The 7,929-nt window shown below is 43.4% G+C and overlaps 1 long non-coding RNA gene across 1 annotated transcript; it reads left to right on the forward strand.

Annotated features, from left to right (window-relative positions):
• On the forward strand, positions 5,353–7,476 carry LOC109728303. Its single transcript, XR_002220954.1, has 3 exons — positions 5,353–5,423; positions 5,540–5,603; positions 7,437–7,476. It is a non-coding gene; the product is annotated as an uncharacterized LOC109728303 (long non-coding RNA).

Genomic DNA, 7,929 nt, shown 5'->3' on the forward strand with positions numbered 1-7,929 from the left:
AGAATCATGAATGTAAATGGATGCAATGTATATGATCAAAATGAATCATAGTACTTGTAAATGTTTAGTTTTCCTTTCTTTCACTAATGGCTATTGCTTACCCTCGTGTAAGCCGTTTGTGTATGTTTCCGCTAGTGCTTTTCTCTATTGATGAAAATGTACATGTGATGAGCCTTGGGCGGACAGGGGAAACTCTGTTCGTTCAGCGTCTGTTTGACGTGCTCGGGTCGGGCCAAATTGGTATCGGTCCCGGGGCGTAACAAATTTGGTGGATGGCTAAATGTAAAAAGATATGATGGATGAATGGAATGTAATAGTTTTATTTACTTGTTTTTGGTTTAAATTTAATCAAATATCATGTATGTTGTATATTTAGCTTAGAGCTTTTCCTTCCGTTGTTGCTTGCCCTCGCGCAAACCTTATATTATATATGCAAATCTCTTGTTGATTGCTTATTTATACATGTCGTTTGAACCTTGGGTGGACAGGGGAGGCTCTGTCTGTTCGGCGTCTGTTGACGTAACCCGAACCCGACCAAATTGGCGGGGATTGGGGCATGGCACCTCGGGTGGTTGAGCCTTGTGCCTCCCCCGTTAGACGGGATGTGTGGATTGTGAGTTTGGGGTAAATTAGGAGCACCCTGGGTTGATTGGGTAAAAGCCAAAGGAAAATGAGAAATGGATATGCATGCATAATTAACATGTATTGAATATGAATATCTATCTGTGGATTGCTTTCTTGCAGGCATTGTATTAGAAGTGCATTAGTTGGTTTGTTATCCTTCTTTATTGAAATACATATGCCTGAAATAAACCTAGTGGGCGAATCGGCGCGGTCGGCGGCCGAACCCACTGGGAACTTCTTCTAGTTCTCATTACCACTAACCTTGCAGATCCGTGCGCGAGCGGGGCGGCGGAGGATCGAGGCAAGGGTATCGCGCCGTAGATAGCGGCCTCGGAGTTTATAGGCATACCCTATATTTTGGTATACTCAACTTTTGTATGTTGAAATAGTAATGTAAAAATAATGTAAATCATGTATTTTGGTTAAAGGAAAACGTGATGTAAATGAATGGGTAAATGAATGTAATTGTAATAGACTACTTGTGTTTGCTTTAAATGTAATCAAATGATATGTGTTGGATGGATAAATGTAATAGTTTCAATGCTTTCACTTGTGGTTGTTGTTTGCCCTCGAGCAAACCTTGTATATCTTGCAATCTTTTTATTGTATTGCTTGTTTTATACATGTTGTTGGAGCCTTGGGCGGACAAGGGAGGTGCTGTCCGTTCGGCGTCTGTTCGCGTGCCTGATCCGACCAAATTGTTGGTCCCGGGGCGTGACAGAGTGGGCGGGTTTTTGCCACTCAGGTGAAGGAGCCGATTGCAGTTTCCGACGATGTCGTGGCAGGTATTATCTCAATCAATGGCACTAGAGCTAGAGCATTATTCGACATAGGTGCATCGCATTCATTCATAGATGCATCATTTGTGAAAACTCATGGCATCGAGATCGTGCATAACGAAGATTATTGGTGGGTGAGTACGACTGAGCATTCGTTCCGTGTTCATTACGAGTGCTTGGCTTATTCGATCAATTACAAGGGTCGAGGGTGTATTCAAAAATAGATTTACAGTCGGGGTATCATCAGTTGAAGATACAGCCCAAGGATGTGCACAGAACGATGTACCGTATGCGGTATGGCCACTACCAGTTCATGGTAATGCCGTTTGGGCTTACTAATACCCTGACAGCATTTATGGACTTAATGAATAGGGTCTTCCGACCGTTGTTGGACCGGTGTGTCGTGGTGTTCATTGACGACGTGTTGGTCTATTCACGGAGTGAGGAAGAACACGAGGAGCACTTGAGGACCGTGTTGGAAATACTTCGAAAGGAGAAGCTATATGCCAAATTGAAGAAATGTGACTTTTGACTTTCGGATGTCACATTCTTAGGCCATGTGATTTCGGGTGAGGGGATCTCGGTGGATCTGAAGAAAGTAGAGGCAATTAAAGATTGGCCTCGCCCGATAAGCGTAGCGGAGGTCCGCAGTTTTCTTGGACTAGCGGGCTACTACCGGCGGTTCGTGGAGGGGTTCGCTAAAATAACCACTCCGCTAACGCACCTCACACATAAGGGAGTGAAGTATGTTTGGAGCGACGATTGCAATCGGAGCTTCGAAGAGTTGAAAGAAAGGTTGACGACGACCCCGGTGCTTGCTCTACCGACGCCGGGGGAGACCTTTGTTGTATACAGTGATGCTTCCTATGTGGGTCTCGAGTGTGTCTTGATGCAAAACGGCCGCGTTATAGCTTATGCTTCACGCCAATTGAAGAACTATGAGAAGAACTACCCGATTCACGACCTCGAGCTAGCGGCGGTTATTTTCGCGCTAAAGTTATGGAGGCATTACTTGTATGGTGAACATTATGAGATCTATACGGATCACAAAAGCCTTAAGTACTTGTTCACCCAGAAGGAGTTGAATATGCGACAACGGCGGTGGTTGGAATTACTAAAGGACTATGATGTCACGATCTTATACCACTCCGGAAAAGCAAACGTCGTGGCCGATACACTTAGTAGAAAATCGGGAAAAAACTTGGCCTCGGCAATTACACCCCAACTGTTGTTGCAAAAGGAGATGCAACGGCTTGGATTAGAAGTGGTAGCACTGGGAGTGCCGGCTACACTTGCTACCTTAGTGGTGCAACCGACCTTGTTGGAGAGGATAAAAGAGTTGCAAGCCTCTGACAAGTATCTCCAAAAGGTGCGCGGTCAAGTGGAAAGTGGTAGTGCCGATGATTTTGGCATTGGGACCGACGGCACACTTTGATTCTGAAATCGTTGGTGTGTACCCAAGAACGAGGACATTCGCAAGGCGATTATAAAAGAGGCGCATCAATCTCCTTATAGTGCCAACAAGTAAAGGCGGAGCGCCGGTTTCGGGAAAGTTGCAAAGCCTATCTATACTCGTTTGGAAATAGGAGAATATCGCAATGGACTTTGTGACCGATTTGCCTCGATTGCAAGGCTGACACGATGCAAGTTGGGTGATTGTGGACTGGTTGACAAAGTTGGCGCATTTCTTACCGATTCACATTACGTGGTCGGGAGACAAGTTGGCTTAAGTATACCTTGACGAGGTTGTGAGACTTCACGGGGTTCCGATGTCTATCGTATCGGATCGGGACTCGAGGTTCACATCTCACTTTTGGAGGAGCCTACAGGATGCATTGGGCACACGGCTCAACTTTAGCACGGCATTTCATCCTCAGAGTGATGGTCAATCGGAGAGGACGATACAAATACTTGAGGATATGCTTCGAGCGTGTGTACTTGACTACATGGGCGGGTGGCATGATCACTTACTGATGGCGGAGTTCGCGTACAACAATAGTTATCAGGAACCACCTGGCTTCACCCATCGCAAAGATTTAGTGGGTAGCACCAATATCCATCATAACTCAACTCCGCATCTCTCACAAGCGAAGTGTTGCCCCGATGCATAGTCGGCTCCAAGTACCTTCGTCAGAGTGACTCTGCTCACTCCAACTTCGCCGCCAAGGTCGCACCTTTCGGCCAAACTTCCAACCCAAAAGAGCTCAACAGAAAGTAGGATCAGTAGATCTACTTTTATATAGTTGCATAATTTGTATACTGCATATCTTGAGGCATACATGTAAATATTATCTGCATAAATTATTTGTGAATATTTGTTGGACTAACATGTTACAGTGCCTCCTTTGGATCTGGTGGGTCGAGCTCTTCCCTTGGGTGGCCGTACCCACTGGGAACTATATTTATATAGTTCTCACCCCCGTGTTGGTTTTAGGGGTACAGGTTCACACGCGAGCGGCGTGGTGGCACGAGGACAGGGCGTAGTTCCGTAGATAGTGCGCTACCACTGAGACCGAGATAGCAATACCTTGAAGTGGCCTAGCTCAGAGTTCAGAATGAAAGTAACAAACTTGTAGTAAATTGTATAAGTTGTAATAACTTAAAGGCTTATGTAATATTGTAAATGTAAAATTTGTGAGATGAATGCTTGTAATAGCATAGTTAGCATTTTATGTTTTTGATACTTATACAATTTATGTTTGAATGATGTTCCTGGTTGGAACCTCTTGTATTGCATTGTATGGATTGCGACGCCTAGGACGTACAGGGAAAGCTCTGTCCGTTCGGCGGTCTGTCGGCGTGCCCGAATCCGACCAAATAGGCGGAGCTCGAGGCGTGATAGTTTTTGTAATATACTGAATCTGGGTCTATTGACAAGTTCAAGGGTTGGAATGGCTTTTGGAACTGATCTACGACGTTTGATAGACCTTAGAAAGGTTTTGACAAGTTACTGAAGTGAGAAAGTAACTGGAATTGAAAAATTGCATCGTAAATGCATTATCAATTGCAACGCTTCGAATTTGGTCAATTACGAAGTTCGAATGTGAAAAATGGTAAATGAAACTACCCTACATATTCTAAAGGGCTTAGACAAGTTTTTGGACAAGTTAGAGGGTGATTGAAAAGCTAAAAGCAAGAAAGTGTATTGAACGGACGAAATCAGCATTTTTTCTGCTTGCTGTACCGGTACAGCCATCACCTTGTACCGGTACAGACTGGCAGAAACGTGGCAGCAAGGGTCTTTTGGTCATTTCACATCTTGATCCCTATCTACTTGACCCAGCACGACTCCAGGAGCTCTGTGGAGGTTGCTAGAGATCAGAGGAGTGTTCTTCCATCTTCTTTTCTCTCTCTCTCTAGGGTTTTTCTCTCTCTACGTCCAAATCGCCGATTTCGCTCGTTTTCGTCGCCGCGCTTGTTCTTCGTTGTTTACGAGCGTCGCAGAGCTTACGTGGACGTGTGGGAGTGTGTTTTGGAAGGCTTTTCGCAGCTCTGAACCAGTGAGTTGCTGGTTGGAAGCTTGAGAAGGTAAACGACTCGATTTTTCCGTTATCGGCGTTCTATTCGTCGATTTGATTAGTGATTTTGAGTTTTTGCTTCCAACTGACTTAAACTAAGAATTCAGCTATTAAATATGAGTTAATTAGCTGTGAATGAACCTCCTTAGACCTGGGATAAGCTACTTTAAAGCTTATTAGAGATGTTCCGCTATTTATGAAGTTATGTCGGACTATACGCGGATTAATCGAGCGAATTGATGCAGTTTGAGCTTTTCTCTTCCCAGCAGGTTTGCGAATCACATTAAGCTCTTTTGGTAACCTGGGAGGCTAGTTTAGAAGGTATTCTATCCTGAGCTAAGCAAGAATTTCAGTTAGAGGGCTGAAATTGCAGGAATTCGACTATTATAGCTTATAAGCGACTATATTGACGTTGTTTTGGTATTGTTCGCAGCGAGACGGTATTTGACTCTTGGACTGTCTTCGACTGGCATTGGAGGGCCTTTTGGAAACTTAATTTGAGGTATTAACTGAACCCAAAACAGGGATTCAAGTTATTACTTTGTACTAAGTGCAAATTGTACCGAAATTGGACATTTCGGCCGTAGTTTTGATGCGCTTTTCGTGTTTCGTTTTCAGCAGCGTCGAGGCTCCGTTGAGCAGGGTTCGGGACTCCTTTTGGCTGGATTGAGCTTGGTGATAGGTGGGTCGGACCTTCCCGAAATGGGTGAATTCCCTCTATGTCTCCTTTGACATCTGAGTTGAAGTTATTTCATATTCATGTGAATGTATGTATTGTTTAAGGCATTGAGACATGCACTGATATGTAGATCATATCGGAAATGATAGCATCTCTAAATGGTAAGGAAAGATTCGTGACTTGTTCACTCTACATGGTTACATGCTGATAAGGTACTACGTATTCATGATACTAGTAGCTTGCATATACAGTGTTAGCTTGAGGTTATCCAAGAGGATATAACGATAAAGTCGTAAATGAACTAATTAGCTCTGTTGAACAATAAAGAGATTGATGTATTTAGGATTGGGCTATGCACTGTTATATGGCAAGTATGATTGCTATGCTCTGAAAGATCAGGTAAAGGCCTTTGATTGCATATGCATTTCTAATGGTAGAAGAAATGGCATAGAGATCGTGTGAAGAGTAGTTTATTGTTTATGCTTTCACATGATAGACTTGTATTATGATATCTGTTCAAGTAAGTAACTAGAATTTCATAAGATGGTATAACTTGAATGATTATTCAACTGAATATAATCTAGTAAATAGCTAGATTTGGATATGATAACATACTTGTATAGTCAAGTAGAGATTTATATTGGACTACAGGATATGTGCCATGAGTCTATGAACAGAACCTTAGTAAACCACTTTCCTTATGTGTAAGGAGTAGTGAGAGATTGTGAGTGACTGACCAGGTATAGCCTGATAGAATCACTAGTGTGATGTAAAGCTTTAACTTGTCAAGTTATATTAACGACTGGTAGAATCTTGTCAACAAGTTGTTGATAGTGACTTATGATTGGGTACTACAGTGCCGACCTTGGGTCGAGTTGAGATTCCATGTCAGAGACATGATGCTGTTGAGATATTTGTACCCTGGACTATAGCTAGCATGCCATTATGCTCTTTCGTACATGCTTGCGGGGGTCGCGCCCCCCAAGCCCCGCGTTCCGGAGTGGCTTTAGTTGAGATTCCATGTCAGGGACATGATGTTGTTGTGAGACTGGTACTGTGGACTACGGCTTACATGCCATTGTGCGCGTTTGCACACGCTTGCGGGGTCGCTCCCCCCCAAGCCAGCACTCCCGAACAGCTTAGCGACAGATGCTCGCAAATGTACGAAGTGAGCGCCGAAACGGAATGCCGTGGGGGAGGCTCATTCCTAGAGTGGGGATGTTGACTACCACGGGGCCATGAGGCACGGCGCGGCTTGAACTTACCTTGTGTAAGTCCGTTGGAAATTGGGTTATGTCAAGTACTTTGACCTTAGCTGGACAGAGTAGTAAAGTTACTATATGTCTTGGGTTAAGTGAACTTATTGATGAACATACTAGAAAGTTGACATCTAAAGTGAGCTTAGTGATGAACAACCTAGAAGTTGACATCATGATTGGTTAGCAACATAATGAATGACATTATGTCTCTTTCTTGCTATGGAACAAGGTAATTACATGATATCATCTGTAATTTCAGTAAAGTGAATTATCTTGCATACATTCTGATATATGTTTGGTTAAATTGTCAAGTAATATGATTGATAGAATCTATCATGATAACTGATACCTGCAATCTATTGTTATTTATTTATGGTTGAGCAAATAGCATGAGTAGTTTACTTCCATATCTGTTGCATATAATTGCTTATTGTATTATCTGCATTTACTCGCTTATTTATTGCTATCTACTCATGCCACAGTTGACCTAGTGGTGTACTTCGCCACTCTCGGCGGCTTACCCACTGGGAACTATTGTTTAATAGTTCTCACGCCCTCTTTGTTGTTGTTTTTACAGAGCCTTCCACAGCGGGAAAGGCTAGGGTTCCTGGCGAGGGGTCAGCGACTAGCTAGAGCCTTTTTGGACGTGTACTAGATCACCTCCAGCAGTTTATATAGTTTAGTACAGAGATGTATATTAAGTTATTGTAAATTGTACTTTATTCTTATTTTCTGTTTTAAGGTTTGGATTGTATAAGTCTAAACTTATAAGTCTTGCTCTGATTACCTAGTTGAATTATATGCTTTTACTATATGGTTTGTAGACGGCTTGTGTATACTTGAGTTGTGGTGTACACGGCGGGTCTGTGCACGCGACCGGATATGCTTCCGCTAGTACCCGGGCGTGACAGTTTTAGCAGCCGTTAGCTTAACTACTGGCTAAAAAACTGCTGGAACAAACCTTATTTGTTGTAGTGTCCCGTGCGAGCGATGTGCGAGCATTGTAGAGAGAGGAGAGAGAGGATCGAGCAATGGGCGCCAGCTGGAAGTGAGGGGAGTGGAAAGAGAGA

This window comes from Ananas comosus, linkage group 23 (assembly GCF_001540865.1).
Source record: "Ananas comosus cultivar F153 linkage group 23, ASM154086v1, whole genome shotgun sequence".
NCBI classification, from domain to species: domain Eukaryota; kingdom Viridiplantae; phylum Streptophyta; class Magnoliopsida; order Poales; family Bromeliaceae; genus Ananas; species Ananas comosus.